At 38.2% G+C, this 20,218-nt stretch overlaps 1 protein-coding gene across 1 annotated transcript in view; it reads right to left on the bottom strand.

Annotated features, from left to right (window-relative positions):
- The window catches only part of Tpst (tyrosylprotein sulfotransferase), a 129,439-nt gene that overhangs the window by 88,737 nt on the left and 20,484 nt on the right, over positions 1–20,218 (bottom strand). Inside the window, exon 2 of the mRNA XM_034326017.2 lies at positions 12,762–12,817. The gene's annotated coding sequence lies outside the window, so the exon portion shown is untranslated. The remainder of the gene's footprint in view (positions 1–12,761; positions 12,818–20,218) is intronic.

Raw genomic sequence — 20,218 nt, 5'->3', positions numbered from 1 at the left:
GTGTCGTTAAATTTACAAAATCTGCTGGACCGAAAGTGCTTTGTGTCGGGATAAAACCACGTGAATAATTCTGACCTAAGGTACCAATTTCGGTGTTCGATTTATCATGCAAGGTGTGTATTACCCGAAAATTCAGGTCAGCTCGAGAATTTTTTCGAGTTCGAACGGCACCTCGAGGTGAAAATCGAAATTATCGGAGTCGGATCGGGTCGGATTCTTGAAAGTATAGATGTGCGAGAACTCGAAAATTTTGGGTACTCGAGAAACCCGATCGAAATTTTTTACTTCCCACACATCTTTACTTTCCAAAACGCGACTCGAACAAATTCGACCCGAGAATCGAGTACCCGAAATTTTCGAGTCCCCAAACGTTTATATTTTCTATCCGACCCGAGTAATGGGTACCCGAAATTTTCAAATTCTCGCCCACCTCCGGTACTGGATAAACTTTCGGGATCCCGTCCAACCGGATCATTACTCGACCCAGCCAGAATTTTCGGATACCCGTACACCCCTACCTTGTAGCAAACGTCGAGAAACTTGAACGATAGCCTAAATTGTGGTTAACGCTGTTGATTAACCGGTTTATTGGTCGACCAAAGGATGCACTCGAGTTTGCACGCGTTCCAGTACCGTGATCGCTCAAGGGCTAGAGGTTAGCCCTTCGAAGAGGGCTAACGTTTCCAACGTCTGGACGGTTTAATCGTTTGGAATAATTGGAAGACGCGATAGGGAGCTAGCTGGATGAAGGAGCCATAATTTACCCGGATAAAAAGTAAACGTCGCGACTTGGACCCACGACGTTCATCTTCCTTATGATTTATTACAGTTGCTCGAACTATCGCTTGGTCACAAAGAGACATTCAAGAGGAAAAGGACCATTTTTCGCGACGATGCTTCGGCGAGTAACTATCAATCGTTCTTCGACGGCTGCGCTTGATAATGATCAATTAACTTCGTAATGGATCGTTGCAGCGTGTACCCTCGTAAATGAACGAATAAAACGAGAATTTAATCTAGAGCTGAGCGTATTAGATCGAAGGTGATTGACCTTTGTCGATCTGCATTCTGAGCAGTAGTTTTATTTAGTAAAGTAAATATTCGATAATTCCTAGTATTTCGAACTCCAGAAGCGTTACTTCTAAGAAACGGAGAATTATCTTCACAGTTATAGCCGGATTGATAGATTAACCAAGTTTTCGTAGCGGAAAAAAATTTCGCTTCGTTAACGAAAATGAAAGCCGACTTGCGAGAGTAACTCAGTAAAGCGTAATCCTTTAGATCAGCGTAAATATCTCGAGCGTTTACGAACTTGCGCAGACATAATGAGCTTCCGGTCGGCACCGGCTCACATGCCTGCGAACTAGCTACAACTCCTAGGATATACATATATGAACATTATGCACACTTGATGCACGACGTAAAATCACCAAAGCAGGATAACGAGTCCACGATAACGTGTATATTAAGGATACGCTTAATATTCAACTTTTATAATACTATAATGTTAAAAAATGGACCGGGGTAGAATTTTACTATGTTTCATAACGTTTCAGAATTCGCTACCTGCCTATTATTAGTTTATGAACCCTTAGGAGATACAAAATTAAATTAAAATTGTGATTCTCTCGAGACTGTTAATAAAAATAAATACAATATCTATAAGAATGAATTCCTTATATTTATAACTTTTTAATAAACAATGACCTAAACAACGTTAAAAAATCATTCATATCGAAAGGATGATACCTTCTTTAAATATTTACCTATCCAAATACCGGTAAATAATTTATTCAGTTTCATAAACACATGAAGAATGCACGAACGTGCAGATACTTTTCAGCTACAATGTACGTCAATTGCGAATAAAAGCCATCCATGATACGCTGTGCGATCGCGAACCCTTTCAATTTCAACTCGTCGAGGCAATTCATCGATTCGCAAGCGACGAGCATCAATAAGAGGAATGCAGGATCGAGAGAGCATAGAACACAAAGCAAGAGGAATGAAGACCGCGAAGAAAAGTGCAATGAGAGGATGGCGCGGGGGACGAGGCGCGCGAGTGCATAAATCATTCCACGTCGTACGATGCATTCTCGCGCGCGTCATTCACCACTCGACTTCCCGGTTAGTTTATTGTAAGACTCGTGGAATGCGGATCATCCGTTACACGGCTGTATACGCGACTTCTGAGCACCAGGGGCTCCGTCCGTCCTATGGCGCACAGTAATTTCGCTCCTCGATTAATCTGCAATCGTCCCGCGGCGTCGTGCATACGAATCACTCCTTTCCCGCGGAAGAAGATGAAACTGCGATCTAGGGGACGTGGCTGGGTTACAAAGATCGCCGGATCTAACTTATGTCATCGAGAACTAGAGATACTACTTCGTATTGTGAAAAAGACCGACGCAAATTCGAATCTTGTTTCTGATTATCTTCTTTATCATTCCATAGTTCCACTATGTGTAGTAGAAATAGTTGCCTAATATGGGAAGAGATTCAAATATGGGACAGTTTAAATAGTAGCGCAACTAGGGGAGTCAGAAGGAACACTTCTTTTTTTTAATAAATATTGGATTTTTTTTTAATTATTCAGAATGAATTTTCCTCGTATTAGGCAATTTTCCACTAAACTAGAATGTTTCAAAGGACGATCAATATCCATTAAACCAAAATATTTAAAAAAAACTATCAATTTCATATATCACTGCTTGGCAATGATAATATCATAATTAACAAATTTCAAATTTACTTTTATTTCTATTTTTATCAATTTTTCTATTAATAATTAATAAGGTCTATTTACCTAATATTTCCAGAAATATAAATTTAAAAAATTCTCTCCTCCAAAGTTTACCACTATCATTTCCAAGCAGCGATATAAAGAATGTCATAAATATAAGTAACAAAGTAGCCGTATTAAAAGAAAGTTGATCGCCAGTTTTCTAATTCGACACGAAACCAGGCGGAGCTGAAAGATGCCGATGCACACGCATTATCATGCATGAAACGTTGCGTTCTCGCGTGCATCGTCTCGTTTCACGCCTATGCGTCGCGGTCTCTCCTCGGAATTCGGGTCACCCGTTAGACACTCTCGGTTCGAGGTGACTCGCGTCAACCTGAAGCGTTTCCCAACCATGGCTGTTTCCCACGAAAAACTATGCTAATAACAGTCGCGGTTTCCCGCCACGCGAACCAACGCGGCATCGCGAAAATCTCGAGGCTTTTCCATCGTTCGGCTCGATTGAACTTAGCACAGGTAGCCGTACAGGTGGCTGGATAATTGCCTGTGCTAATTGAGCTCGTTCACCTTCGTTCACTTCCAAGTGACTGGCAAACCTTCGAAAATTAACACCGATCGCTGTTCTTCAACGAGAACTCTGCGTGAAGCGTTATAAACATTCTATTGCACAATCTATACCGCAACGAACGAGTTCATGCGTGACCAATAATCAAACCGATTAAATGGATTCTACATTTATTTGATTGTAACAATAATTTTAACAGGAAAATTCATAATTTTTATTTAAGAAAATATGCTTTGAACCCTTATAACTTTTTTAATTTTGCTCAAATTAATTTGAAACTTTCACAGAATATTTTTAAGCTGCTGTATTCTAAAAAAAACTGGCAAAATCTAAACTTTAAAACTCCTGAAAAATATATGAATCTCCAAGTGAGAACGAACCACGGTTGACAGAGCTCTGAAGTTTCACCTTGAATACAACTTTTCTGAATGAATTACCAGTAAAATATTTTCCACATGGGTGAAAAACAAGGCCTGTACAAAAGTCACGCCAACGATCCACTCGTGTTGAATATGCATATTGAAGGATAATTCAGGCTGATTCGTTAACACGACTCGTGATCACGATTAACGATAACAATGATAACGAGAACGGGAATACAGTTGGAGATTATATTAAACGAAAATCTCTTGTCAGGAACAATTCGAGCGATTACCAAAGCGATCCGTTTCCATCACGCTCGGCCACTCGTTTCCTCGAAAATGGCTAGTAGAGGGTAAAAAATTGCCCGGTAAAACGGGATTTAAATTCGTTTTTCAATCCATTGGAAAAGAAGCTTCAAGGACGATATTGAAATTTTCACGGTGAAAATTTTCCAATTTGTACATGCACCGATACCAATTGGATAGTCATCGAATTTCCACGTTTCACGATACTCTTTGCACAAATGTTCGTTTGTAATCGTATCACCCAGAACAAACACCGTTTCTGGTAATGTAATTTCACGGTTCATTGTGAACAACGAAATCGAGAATCATAATTGGTTATCGAAAAATAAAAATTTGTTTGTTTGAATAAAAAAAAGAAAAAGAGAATCGATCGCAGCGGTCACGCTTTTATCATTTGTTTTCGCAATAACGATGTTGCAATTAAAGGCCGTTAATTGAATACCAACCTGACCGTCGAACATTTCGAATCTAACCGCGTTATTTTATCGCTGTGTGTAATTGCGTTTCATAACGAAGCGTTTTTAGCAGACCAACGTGTTCAAAAACACAAACACTCGTTGCATTTTAATTTCGTTTAATTTATGCATCCTCGAATTTGTTTCCCCTTGATTACATACGATAATTGCCATCTGTTCTACCGTGATTGTTTTTGTTACATTTATTGGATGCCTGGTTTGTTAAATTCAGAAAATCTTGAATATTTTTGTCATCGACATTTTTCTCCGGGGTCGGTTAAGTCCCCTGGATAGTTGAAAATTCTGGAATTTTGGAAATCTGAAATTTCATTTTGAAAATCTATGTTACGTCAATAGTCATTAAGGGCGAATAACGGGACAAAATGGCAAAATACAACAAATATCAAACGTCATTAAAGCAAAGGGCACGTAATAGTGAAACTAACTTGTTTTAAAGAAGGTAAGCTGGTTTTGTGAAACGTAGTCGCCACGCTTCCTCGATTAAAAAGGATCGACGCACCTTAAACGGTGTGTACAGGATTTAATTAAGTGTGCTGTGAATGTTGTTAGATAAAAAGTTAACAAGCATTAAGGCACACGAACGAGAGAGTAAAATGAATTTCCAAGTAAAATTTCTCCTATGATTTATGTTAGAAAATAAAAATTTTACATTTGAATCACGTTACTTTTTCTTCTTTTGAGCGAGCCATTAATTAGTTCTGAAACCTTCTAGAAACAGATATCCTTAATTACCTCGTAATTAGTCACTAGAATTTTAAACAGACATCTCGCTTCATTCTACTTATTCAAGCCGGGAAAGAAAAATTCTACATTTGATTATGAAATCCCAGTGCAATTTTCCTTCTCCTTTTAATGAGACGCTAATTAAGCGTCGAAGTTACCAAAAGCATAGGTCAGTAATCACATTTCGCAGGATGTTAACAATTTCAATAGAATTTTCTACGATAATCTTTGCAAACGGTCACGCAAACACGATATATCGTTTCTGATTGCGATTGTGTAACACCGTGTTACGTGGATGGGCATGCATGAGTATGCAGTTTGCAGCAGGTGCATCCGGATCCGGAGACAAACAGAATGTCGACTAAATAGTTGACGCGTATGCATTACGTCGGTGGTAAGCTGTACACGTATGGACGTATAAATATGATCGGTAATACGATGACCAAATTGTTCGTAATGCACCGGATGCAATCGTGAATGAGCATTTATGTATTCGTAGCTGACCGTGTTATCCGGGATGACATTGCCAGACAGTCTGACATCTCTTGCTTATTCGTCTTCTGACAAACAAACAAAAAAAAAAAAAAATTCTGATCGAATTGAGGATCCTCCTCCTTTTCGAAGTCGGAAAAATATACGTAAAGTTCATGGTACGTCTGAGAAGATGAAATAAATTGTAGGATTGTGATTTGCAATAACGATGTTGCAATTAAAGGCCGTTAATTGAATACCAATCTAACTACAATAAATTGTAGAGATGGATTTTAACCCTTTAGGGAACCCAAGCCTCGGGTCGAATCAAGGAACCGATCATTACCGAAATTTTCCTACAAGTTCTTCGTCTAATCATCCCACATTTCCAGAGTTATCAAAACTAACTAATCCCGCATCTATTCACCATTGGACTGCTTCCACGAATTAGATCCTAAACTAATTTAAACCTCAACGATAATTCCAGCGGAATATACCTTAAACTTTTCACAAATGTATGGCACCATTAGAGAACTCGTTGACCACTGAAATCCCTCAACGAAATATCGAACGAGAGGATTCGCAATCTGGTAGGCAGGGTGGACCCGCTCGGAGATTCACGAAACGTCCTCTTTACCTAAACACCCATTATTCGAAGCACTTAGCGAGCCATTAAGCGTCGTAAGTGTCGGCCACGCTCCGATTCGCGCCTTCATCGTAGCCTCGAAAATTCAGTTAAACCGTTGGACAGTTCCTGGACAATCGTTGGATGTTCATTCGAATGCAAGGACACTCGTCGAGGATGCGTCCCCGTGAAAAGACCTCGGCTACCACGGGCACAGGTCCCGGTGAAACCTCGTTACCCATGGGTTAAAGGGACTCCTTTTCGCGACCCGGTCAAAAGCAATTTCACCTAAACCTTCCCTCGCGTCCCTTTTACACAGATGCTCGTTACCCTTGCTCGCTTTTACCGCCTTGCTGACCCGTCCAACTTCGTCCTCCGAGAGATAACCTACCCTCTCGTCGAGAAGCGGAACGCAACGATAAGGAGATTGAATTCTACGCTCGTGTAATGATCGCAATAACGCGAAACAACCGAGCCGGATAAACGTACCCTGGCAACCGATCGAGGAAATCGAGGTTGAATCCGAGGATGGATCCTAGAGTAGATGAGAAAATTCAACTTCCCTCACTGTTTGTTTCGATGTAAATTGAATTTACTGTGGACACGTGTTAAACACACTTGGTCCTCACTTGGTAGATTGTTTAATTATGTGTAAGTACCTGGACCAGATTAAGATTCCTAGGAGCCGGGACTGTGAAATATTTGAGAACTCCTTTGGTTGATAAAAATGTTGATTGAAATTTTAACTAATAACAGATAATTGAAAGACAGTATTTGTTCCGTTATGTATCCTGTTATGGTTTGTTACAATGTTTGCATTTTATGCAAATTAATGATGATTAATGGTTAATGTTGACATTTTCAGTTATAAACGCATTTCCATGAAAATAACATTGTATTTGCCAGTACAATGTGTGTAAATCTTCACAATGGACGATGTCATTTTATGAAAACAAATTGATGGTGATTAATGATTTATGTTAACATTTTCAACAATAAATACGTTCGCATTAAAATATTATTGAACTCGTTGTACTCAATTTGTTACAATTTGTGTCAAACCATTTTATGTAACTGATTACTATTGTATCCTTATTGTCTGTTTAATAATCAATCGCTGTCAATCATTCAAGAAGCTTTCTCTCATTTCATAATACATCATTGAATAACCAATCGAACAGATAACTTATTTTTGTCCTTGTTACGACATTAATCTTAATTAGACCATAGATTTTGTATGCGAACGTACTTACATAAATTTTCATAATAAATTTTCTGATAAAAATATCTTGAAATGGAAATTTTACACAATTTTTACCTCTGAAATATTTTATTTTACTTTGTTATATTAACTCATTTTAAAAAATAAAGAAGCTCACGTTGCCCGTCAATTTTATTCTCATAAAATTTAACAAAATACGTCGATTAGTATTATTAGGCTACTAATAACTTTAATTTTTCCAAGTGGTATAAAAAATAACTCACTTTGCATATTTAAGTATTAAAAAGGTGGAACACTTTTTATTTCTACCTAAAGAATTTAACTGGAAAAATGATAAATATGACTTTCTAATGATTGTAAGAAATTGAAATTAGTTGTGACTATTACTAAAAAAAGGAAAAAGTAGTTTCACAAGTGATACAACATACAGAACTAATAAAACGTTTCAATCGACAGCTAAAAGGATTGAAATTACAGCCACTGGCAAGGAAATAATTGCAAATATCCGGAGTAGCGCCAAATTAAACATGGGTTCAAAGGGGGCCACTTTGCAGGATGTCCTTTACTGTCTCCAATTCACTACGTCAACAAATATTCAATGAAAATTTTTTATTCTTCCCCTTTCCTTTTTGTTTAATTTCATTTAAGATGAATTTTAATTTTTGAATCAAGTTTATTCAAGTAATGTGAATTACTTATTCATGTGAATGTAGAAAGTAATTAAATCGTGTATATTGCCAAACATATTGAAAATGAATTCAATGTACTCTACAAAACAAGAATAAAGGCAGCCCTCTTTTCAATAATAATTATATTAATAATTCATGACGATTCGAACATGAATTAACGTGTTTGCATTATTTTCATTCGAGCCAAGTTAATTTCGACTCTCTCCTCGTACCACGTTCACGAACTATTGCAACATCCGCTCGTGATGTAAATTTCCTGTTAACTCATGCAACGTGGACATTCTACTGTATGCTAATATTTATTCATTCCTAGTACATTTTCTCTCGCGACGTCTGACGGATGGGACATGCCGAATAAGTCGTGCAACTGTACCATGAATCTCGAAATTATTTTTTGAAGTTTAATTAAAAATGTGGCAGACGTGCCAATTAGTGTGGGTCGACCTATTACTATGCCCTTTTATGTACGTTTCTGGTTTAAGCAAATTACGTTTACTTTTATGTTTGAGGAAATACCTCAATTTAATAAAACTTAATTTTAATTTATATTTTCTAGGCTAACCCTTCACAGGCAAACATAATGAAATAATTCTGAAATACTTATCAAAGCCTTTACTACATTGTACGATCATTTGTTATGTCAAATGTTTACAACTTTCTTCTATAAAAATAAACATTTGGAAGAAAGTCGAAGTTTATTTGTGTTATCAACGACATTATGGAGGGTTAAAACAGGATTAATAAATTGAAACTAATTCTTTAAATTAACGACACACACTTGAAAATGTGGATCTAGAGACAAGGAAATTAGTTTCAAAATGAATCGTCTAACAGGCGATTGCATGAAAATTCAGACAAATCGTAGATCGAGTAAACTAAGTGAAAGCAAACGCAGATAATTAAGAGATAAATGCACTAATTATATAGCAAATGAACGCGATTCATAGCTGGCAAATGAATAATCGTTAAGAAATACACGTTGAATAGAGCTATTAACTGGAATTAACCGAACGCCAAGTTGGCATTGATCCTCGTAACTGCAACGAATCTAAAATTCATCGATGCATTGGAAAATCCAGGAAACTGCAATGAACGCTCTTTAACGATACCTCGATATTCGTTCGATACGATTAATGACCGTTAAACAGTCGCTATTAATCCAAAGTGTGTTTCAAAACGACCATTTCGGTATCACGAAATTGTGTTATATTCAGTGTGCCTGGACATGAATAGTTTCGCTTGTTAGCGCATCAATTACGCGTTAATTATCGAACAAAACGAATCGTTCACTTTGTTCCACGATTATACGTGTTGACGAGGTGTTCGTTGATGAAAAAAATCGCGATAACTTGTATAACTTGTTTATACGACGACTTTAATATTAAAATGTATAACTAACATAAAAACATTTCTTCTGAATGAAACTTTTTGATAAATAATAACCAACGGTTGAGTTATAAAGAAAAGTTACTCCGGAGGGTGCCCTCTATAATTTACGTATACATATCAAGTTAAAGTAATTGGAAGGGAATTTCCTTTTCGGTAAATTTACCATTCTCTTCTTGTAACTAAAAGAAGACCTCTCGTTTCAGAGTATCGTCTAATAAGAGTCTGAACGAGCTACGAATAGGATAAAACGCAATCTCATGGCGTTAAACTCGGCCGGAAGTGGAAGCCATTCAATCAGCGTTCACTTTAAACACTTTTTCTCCCCCGGTTCGACCTAGCCGTTTCAAAAGGTTTAAGAAGCAATTAGCCGTTGATAACGCGTAATTAACCCCCGAGGCACGTGCGCGTACGAATACCGAGGATTAATTAAAATGTATACCAAGCCGTTGCTAATGGAACGATAAAGGCCACCCACCCTTAACGATCATCTCTGTTAACGCGCGGTTACTGAGCGTCTAAATGAATCAGAAAACTGTTAATCTTACACTCCTGTCTACTGTAATTTATTTTCTTATTCATCTACTCTGTTTATCTCTGTTTCCAACATTTAATTTTCCTACCAATCATTTAATGAGAAATGGAGCTCCTTATTCCTGGGGATATGTAAGTATTTTCATCGAAAAAAAACTCCCCTAAGGGTAACAACCCCTTCCCACATAAAATATTCCTCCTTAAAATCTGATTTATAATTTGAACTGCTTTCAATTTTTGTGTAAAATGTATTCATTAAATTTAACCCTTGAACTGCGGAGCCTGGGTCAATCCTGACCTAAACTTACTAAAATGATACCCTATCTGGAATAAAATTGTTTGTCTATATGTAAATCTAATATATGCAACAAATCACATCATTTGTAATCACAAAGTTACTCCCCCGTTCCTCTACACATCTTTTTATATAAAATTTGTATACATCAATGCGCTTTTAAACGAGAAACGCAAAGGACGAGAAATCAATCGTCACAGGTAGCCGGAGGAAAATCGTCGATCACGAACTGTCGGTCGACGAGAGTCATCCGTTGAGCTCGACGGCCAACGAGCTCTCGTCGAGAGCAGGCACATTTTCGTTGATCGACAGCCGCTTCAATTTCACGCGACGCGACGCGGTAAAATTCGCGTTAGCTCCGCTTATCAGTCACGCCTCGCTTTGTCGGGGACCGTTCACATAAAACGGCCCCTGCTTTCCTCCTTTCACCTCGCCTTTTACCCCCTTCACGGCACGTGATGATTCGTCTTTGACGAATCACCCTTCGCCATCTCGTCACGCTCCTTCTGTGACCCTACCACCTATGCTACTCGAACCCTATTGGGTGATAGCAGAATAATGGTCATAGTAGTATTATTTAGTTCATTCTAAATAAAAATTAGTCACTTTATGGTACTTATAAAACATTATTGGACATGAAATAATCCTCTGACAGAAATTTATGCTAAACCAAAGATATTAAAGAATAAGAAATAAATTATTTAAAAATTACTAGATTGTTAATTTCATCTGCTAAAAATTGATATCGATTTTTAATCAAAATTGATTTATAAAATTAATATTTCAAAGAAGAAAAGTATCTAATACTTTCCTATGTATTCTGTATTTTAATAGTTTAATTTAATTTAAAAAACTATTTTATCTATAATTTAATTATAAATACATAATAATAGTGACCAATACGTATAATTAAAAAAAAATTATTTGATCTTCAATTTTAAAGTCTGATTCAATTTTTCTACTAATATTAAATTTTCCACCAGAGAAAATCAAATCGATAAATAACGATCGTTATTTCTGCAACACCCTGTACGAGCATCCCCTCGGCAATACTAGCAAAGAGGGCGAGTTCAACCTCAAAAGAGGTGCTTCAGCGATGCTTTTCTGTAGCCATTCCTACAATTCCTTTCCAGCCCCACCTGTGTCTCCTATCCCCATTTTCTCACCCCTTGTTCGTCCAGCTTCTTCCCGTTCCTCTATACTCTATATTGTCCCTGCTTTTCTACCACTCCTATTTTCCCTTCCCGTCTCGACTTCACCCGCTTCTCTTTAGTTTCAACAATTTTTTTCTTTTTTTTTTTCGGTAAAGTCTCTTTGTCCGAATCCCACGGAACTTTTCCACCTTCCTACTCTCTACTCTCATACTTTCTCGATATTCCTTTTTCACTCTTTTCTCAGCTCTCCTTTTTTCTACCCACTTTCGCGTTTACCTACTCGTTTGATTTCTGGCGACCAACGACGCGATGAAATACGAGTGCTGTTCCACGGCAAGGTGGCGCGATTTCGTGGCAAAGGGCTTGGTTCACGGCTAGGTCGAATGACCGAGCACCGAGAATGTTTGTAATTCAAGAGAACGTATTTCCTGCTACGCTATTCCTGTTCAACTACCGCCGAGGGAATCGAGTTCTTGACTTCGCTTAAAGTAATACAATCGGATCGCTTAGAAACCAGCTTAGGAAACTTGCTGTCAGCTGGAAAATTTTAGTTACCTTCAAACCGGACAAGATGAAATTGAAACAGTTCTTAATTGAATAATTATCTCGCGAATTTAACCCCTTCTATGGTACTCTGATTTTTAACGTTCGCTTGTTAAGCATTTTTCTACATTCCTGCGGGGATGCAAATTTTTAGCAAGCTGCTTTTTTAGATTCCGTGCTAAAACTACCCCTTTTTACTCGTCGATCTTGCGGGATGAACACAAGCAGCCGCCGGTTCAATTTGTTTCTTTTCTACCTCTCTTCCATTTTTATTTCCCGTACAGTCTTTTGTATGGAAATGTTGATTCGCGGTGGACGATAAAAAAATGCCAACTACATGGGGATCGCATAGAGTTGCTTGTAATTTTAACGAACGCGTCGCGGGAGGAGAATCCTTAACCTATTTTTAAATAAATAAACGAGGGATGCAAATTCGGAACAAAGAGAAATAAAAAAATTGTGAAAAAGGGGTTACACGAAACTGAAAGAAATTCCTTCTTCGAACGTGACACTAAATAAATTCCCAAAGCGACTTAAGGGTTACTTATCCGAGAGCCTCTTCAGGGGAAAAATGTGAAGATCGTAAAAGGGCGCAAGATTCAAGGCTTTCCTCGAAAATTTCAAAGGATATAAAGTTCCGTGTCTAATGAAAAATTTATTAACTCACGTTTCGTTGATGCTCGCCTTTATTCTCGATCGTCCTCCTTCTTCCTCCAAGCTTTCCTGTAACAAACGATCAAGAAATCGTTAGCACCCGATCGTCAATTTCTTCAGTCAGAAAATGTTAAAACGGTAAAAAATAGTCTTTTCTTCTCACGGTTTATTTCCATCGATCACGAGAACGATTCACAGTGGTCGCAATAACGAGAATAATCGTCGACTTTGTTCACCAACGACCATCGAACTTGCGGATTATTATTCGATCTACCGGTTGATGGGTCCCCGGTGATATAACCCAGGATACTAGCAACATTTTCCCTCGATCGTGTAACGTGTAACGACACCAATCGAGATTCGAAACGAGAATCGTCGCTTCGAATGACTCAGCATTCCTCTATCTACGACATGGAACAATTAATCGATAACGTCTTTCGATCAATTCCCATTGTTCGAGACGTCGACTATCGTTTCTATGATACTTCGTCGATGAAGGAAAGAATGAAAGTTCGGTTATTGCATCGTAACGCAACATCATTGTTACGATGAATGTTAGGATGGCGATCAAGTTTTTAAATTGGGGAGCTTTGTCAAATATTTAATAACTTTAAAACATCTCTAACTTTATCGAACCTGACATCCTCCGTACAATAGACTCGCTGTATCATTAATGCAACTTCTAATAACATTATTTAGACGCTGGTGAAAGGGTTGAACGACCGAACATAAAACGACAGAATCTAAAATTCCTCGGTTCCTGGGCTCGCGGTTTAAGCTCAAAGATTAATTAATCGCGAAAGCCAGTATAATTCGTTGAATAAGTTAGCGTGGACGTAGCGTAGGTCGCTTCAGCATGGTTGCCGAGATAACGCTGGTGAAAAGTGTTGTTTGGTACGGTGCAACGAGACAACCATAAATTTAGCTTTTGCGGCGACACGGCCTCTCTTTTCACCTCCTATTTTAATTCGCCGCTAATTTAATTTGCATCGTTCCGCGTCGTTGATTTTCGAATAAAAGATTCGGCCCGACGGGAAATCGATGGAAAACACATCGGTTCGGAGGAAATAATTGATAAGTACAGGAGAAATCCATTTCAACGGCAGTTTGTAAATTAAACAACTATCGTTCGAATCTGGGCCAGTGTTATTCGAAGAAATCTCCTCTGCGCCCGACGTATCTTGATCCGTTGAAAGTTTCGTACGTTTGCCCGAACGGAAGTGCCTCTTCCCTATCTAGGAACCTTCGATGAGATTCGATTCGATTCGCTTCAGCTAGGGAAATTTAGGTATTCCCAAGTTCGGTAAATATCAGAGAGACGTTTGAAACGTAACAAGAAACAATCTGCTCTTGCGTTCTCTTCCTACTTCATTTGGATAATTAATGCAAAGGAAGGGTGAAACACTTCAGGTAAGAATTCTGAATCGCTCTGGTATCGACTAGATTTCTCGAAATCAAATTAACCCTTTCGCTCGAAGGTGTTTGCGAGAGAGTGTCTTTTAAATGAAATTTTATCGTCGTTCAAACTGTCGAGCGAGTATGTCTAATTCGGCGAGAGATTAATTAGAAATCGATTATTTAAATCCGCGACAAAGGCGGACCGCCCTCTAATCAAGAGAACATACAAACTCTCGAGGCTGCGCGCGCGGGTTAACAAGTTTATCGAGGAAACTAATATGAAGGGGGCTAATTAATTAGGGGGAAACAATTTTCCAGGGGATACAAGGAGAGGTCCAAGGAGCACAATGTGTACGCGCACCACATCACCAGGTATCCGAAGCGAATGGGGAGCCGCTACGTGAACACGCGTGCCTGTCACAGGTCGATAAATTATTCAGCAACAGGACGAACCGGCGACAGGCATCCTGAGCTAATTAACGTCGTTATCACGTGCCCACGTGGAGGCTCGAATGATCGGACGTGTCCTACGCCTTGATTTCAAAACTATGAGTATCGGAGATGAAGACGAATAGTCCTAACTGTTGGTGCCTAGTGTTAACCCTCGGACGGAGCGCGGACCATGCAGAGAGCCCCATAATGACAACTTATAGCGGTTGCTGCATTAGTTTTGGTCACTTCTATGGTGAACCAGATTTTAAAATTATTTGGATGATTTAAAAATTTGAAAATGGAGAAAATTTCAAGAACTTAGAAAATCGGAAACAATAGGAAATTAACGAATAATTAATTAAATTTCAAGTGAAATTGACTTTTAATGGTCATATTGGAGGGAGGTCCTTTAATAACGGCACCCCAATAACATCCCAGTCTATATTCCCATCATCCACCTTATTACTTCTTCTACATTTCTTATTTAAGACATCGAACAATAATTCTAAAGGAAATTTCAGAGGACACGAACGGTCCAGATTGCTAATTAAATTCGTTATCGAATTTACACGCGCGTACATGGCAGCGACGTGACCGGCCATCGAAACTCGACGCGGTGAGCTGAAGCGGGAGAACATTTCAACGATAAGTGAACTAATTACCGGGGATTCGAGGGACGTAGAACGTCCATAGAAGCGAAAATAGGATTCGTACAGGTGACGTACGTTGATAGAAGGATTTCGGGTAGACCATTCCCCACCATCCGTGTACTAATTAACGTCGTTATTTCGACGCCGTTTGACAGCACGTGGTTGTCGTTGTTGGCGATGTATCATTTGATATCGACCAAATGGAAGACACCTACGTTTACAAGCTCCAGCAGAGTAATCGACATTCATCAGGTTTGATGACTAGAAGGATCGCTAGGGGTTAATGATGCCTGCTGCTCATCATGTTGCACAGTGTACAATGTACACCATTAGTTCCTCCCTTTGGCTTAACCCAATCTTTCATAATGCAGTAGAAGGCTAAATTTTACTTTGGGGCACACAAAATTATTGTCTTTTTTTTAAATCGAATGAAACATTTAGGTGATTCCATAAAAAAAAAAAAACAGTGATCTTGCAATCTTCTAAGAAAATTGATTTTAACCACTAGATGTGTCCCTTGAATCAGTATAACTTTATTCCTAATTATTAAGAATAGAAAAGTTAATTTTTAAATTTCAAATTTCAAACTTTCTATTTTACATTATTTGTGCAATAGCAATGTTATTTAAAATAATACTTTTCTACCTTAAATTAAGAATAATTTTCTTCTTAACCCATTAATTGCCAAATTTTTATTTCTGATATTTTTATTTAACATTTTATTTAATATAATCCTATTGCAAGTGATAACAAAATATATATATACATATTCAAATCTCCATTTGGGGATCGTGGTAGCAAATGAGTTAATAATAATACTCAACTTTCTTCATTGTCGCCTTTATCATTGACTAAACTACTGAAATTCATGAAGGATATGGCTGGAAGGTAAAACTCAGTCAATTTACTGTGCACTTTAGTTTCCTTGAGAACACATTACATCGCGCTAAGTGACGTCTTTAAATTGACCTAAGAACGCAGTTAGGCACCGGTTACTGTGGCAAAAGATAATATTATCCCTGTAGGGAAGCGGAGCTTGTTTCCTTCAGATGCAACCGGGTTAAACTAATATCATCGTCTCGGTTGATTCCACTCGGTAAAAATATTTCCACGATACAATTTTCATCGAATCCTCGCGGAAGATAAACAGAACTGATACGATACGAAAAACGTGGATACGTTTCAACCGACATGGGGAAACATTGAACGCGAAACCAACAGCCAATATACCAGGGAGTTTCGCGTCTAAATAGAAGTTACGTAGAGCATTCGAACAGAAAAAGGGGATTTTCAAACTAACATTCCAGTTCTTTGTAGAGCGTTCGATGTTACAGCCCGAAATCTCGCGATCTTGTAGCTTTACTACCCACAAAATAATCCAACCACCCGATTCACGATGGGCATGAATTGCGGTGTTTTCTGGTTCAAACGATAAAAAGGTCCACTTTAGAGGATTCTAACGTGGATCACCGACGAGTCCCCAGCTTTAATTAAACTAGAACTATTTAAAAACTTTGGTTAAAATTAGTCAGCAAAAAGTCAAGTTTTAATAAATTGGAAGCGAAAATAAAATTCAACGTTAGAAGTATCAGGTCGTCTCATAAATTCGTGCCATTTTTCACGCTGGCATTCAGAATAAAATATTGAAAGAATTTTCTCTTCCTATGTATTCTTTTCATTTTTTTTTTTTTTCTTTTTGAGTAAAGATATATGAGCAAAATGTTTCTTGTTTTTTGTCAAAATATTTCACAATCTATAGAAACTCAACTTATCAAAATTAATATCGTCATTTTACCTACTGAAACCTGATTTGATCGCGAGTGTAAATTTTCAATTTATTTTCACACCAGAGATCAGCTTCTCTCCATTTGTACAACCGGTTACACGACACCCTCTGTATTTCGACATTCTAGATCCTAGAGAAAGATTCCTATTCGCTGCCAATTTTCCCAAAACTTTTTCAATTTTCTCCAGACGATTCTTTCCATCTTGTCTGCATTTTTATCGTTCCATCACTGTTGTGCCCCTCTGTCGAGGGTCAATTTATTATTGCGTCTATTCAGGGCTGTTCAAAGAAACTTCAACTCCAAACATTACACGCGTTCTATCGATAACCAGCTATGCAAGAGAAATTCCTTTCACGTAGTCAAAGGACAACGAAACGCGTGTGCAGATACACACACGAGGGTAAGAGCTTTCTCTCACGCATGGTAACCGAAGCTACTTGTGATACCTGGTTATCGCGAGGGATGCTACAGTATAACAGGATTCGCTGATGGTGCTAGGTTCGCATTGCTTGCATTCTACACCCAAAGCCTAATGACCAGGAACGGAACGGTACATAAAACACAAATTAGCATGGGATGATAATGGATCGGAATCGTCTATACGTCTTCCTACCTCTTATCGAGCATTCGCTGAAGTGTAATTACAAATGTAACCGTCGCTACGCATGTAAATGACATGGATGATATGGATGGAAAATTGGTAAGTTATTAACCCTTAAACAATAAAGTTTGGAACTAAACTGATAAATCATATATAAATATATTAATCTAAAGTTGAATATATAATTTTTAATCGAAAGAGTTTCGTACGAAATTAAATTAAAATTAGGACTCTCTCCATGGTCCGCCATCCGAGAATTAATCCTTTACTTTATAATTTAATTCGAAGGTGTCAGACTAAGTGATATCAAAACAATTGTACTGTTTTAAAATTATTATATTTATGTAAAATTATTGAATCGTTAACACGTAATACCATAAATAATATCTCTGTAATAATAGAAAGAATAAAATTCACGTTTGAAATTTTCTTTTTTTTAATTTTATGGTCAAAGAAAAAGGTGAGCGACCTTGAGAAAATAATTTTCACCGAGCATTGTTACCCTCGCGTTTTAACGAGATCCTCGATGGAGGGTGAATATGGGTCAAGCGTAGGGAGCAAACGGGGATGGCATTAACCCCGAGAGTAAGGTGCAAAAAAGCTCTGCTTACAGAGGAGTAGCTGTGACTGTCGTTTCAGTGAACGTCTCGTGTCGTTCGTTACGACTTATCGATCCCATCCGGCTGAAATTGAATTAAGTTTCACCGGCAAGAAAACGAGGGGTAGGAGAGAAAAGGAAAAGAAGGAAATGGAAGGGCGTAGCACCGGGGAGCAATAAGAGACTAAGCAAGGAAGATGAGAAAAGAAACGGGAATGAGAGAAGCTAGAAATATAGATTACTACCGCGGAATCTGCCGCGTTAGCCAGCGTATCCTCTAATACCATCGACACCAGGATTCCAATTAGCCACTTTTAACTGATTTCCTAACCGTAATCGAATCGAATAGTTTCCGTTTCTTCCGCAGAAACATAATCTGTTTAAGGGAAATTGCCCAAGTATTAAGTTCACTTGTTAATGAAACTCTGCGACTTTATAGAGTTCCGCGAGTTCAAATCCCGGATTCTTAATTTTTTTATTAATATATATAATTAGTTATTGCATCTATTTTAAATTTGGTGTAATATTTAAATTATTTTTATTTTATGTTATCCCATCGTAAAACTACATGTACTTATTGTACATATAATATTTTTACTATTACAATAGGGCGGTGACACATGTAGTTTCCTTTTTTAATTAATTATTAAAGTTCGAATAATAATATTAAAATAATGATTAAATTATTAATAGATGTAATAATTATGATTAATTCAATAATTAGATATGGAAAAAAAAATAAAAAAAAAAAAGCTAAAAAACTGGGATTTGAACCCGCATACCTTTTGATTGGATATAACCACCTTTTAGTTAGAAGGATTCGATATCTTTATTTATTTATGGATCAAACGATGAGCTAGCTTTTGAATGGCATTTAGATCGAAATTTGAAAATCGGTAACGCGGTCTCGTCAATTTTCCACGCGTCCAGATTAAGTTGGTTGGAACATAGATTACGGTGACGCGGACGTTGCTGCAGCTTCCGTATCCCGGTGTTCGGAGCCGACGAACCGTAACGTAATCCTATCTCGTAGCTCATGGCTCGATTCGTCGCCGACACGGCCCGCCATCCCGTTTCTGTCGACGTGCATAAAACACGACGCTCTTGACGCGATTACACCCGTCGACTCGACCACCAGAGTTTCGTCCTCGATGCGACGTCGCATTATGCATGGCTTCTATCACCCGAATCGTAGCCGTCAAACACCGCTGCCTAATCGATGATGTTCGCTAGGTTTTCATTCCAATTCAAACGCGAACCGTCAAACTTATAAAGTTCCATTTCTATGTTCGTAAAAAATAACGCGATAAACGTCGAGGAGATGGTCGAAAAGCTGCTTGAAAACAATTAACAATTAGCGTACTTGGCTGCGCCAGAGGCAGTTTAATTGGATGTTGAAAAGGCAACCGAGCGAGGAACGATTTCAAGGAATAAACAAGCAGAATCTTCCCGGTATCTGAATGTTTTCTAAAGTCTATACCGCAAAGTGTGCAGAGAGGTCCGCACGCAGCTCATCGACTTAGCGCCAAGTTCCCTCGGATGACCGCTTTTCGCCGAGCGAAATTAAAAGCGAGCAGTTCCCTCTTCTGTTTTTACGGTCCGATGGTTGGTACCACGGCAACGAGAACTCTTTGAAGATACTACCAGATCCCTTTCACCGAATCAAAAGGATCCACCAAGTAGCTAACCTTTCTCTGACTTTCGGTCTCGTTACCTGCCCCGTTTCATTTCGCTCCGTCGAACCGAAGAATTCCTTTCCAAAGAACCTCCCGATAGCTTTCTATTCCATGAATTTCCCGTCAACTTTCGGATGTTTAAATCTCGATTAACGCGAATCAACATATCTAATTCGTTTCTAATTTCAATTTAATTTGAAATATCTCACATGGTGTAGATTCATCGCGAAATTGAATCATATTTACGAAGCATTAAGAATTTTAAATAAGGGCACAGATTTCGCTATCAGGATACTTTCGTCTAGTTGAAAGTTCGACGAGATCAGTG

This window comes from Osmia lignaria, chromosome 3 (genome assembly GCF_051020975.1).
Source record: "Osmia lignaria lignaria isolate PbOS001 chromosome 3, iyOsmLign1, whole genome shotgun sequence".
Classification (NCBI taxonomy): domain Eukaryota; kingdom Metazoa; phylum Arthropoda; class Insecta; order Hymenoptera; family Megachilidae; genus Osmia; species Osmia lignaria.
This window is presented reverse-complemented; position numbering and strand designations above follow the sequence as displayed.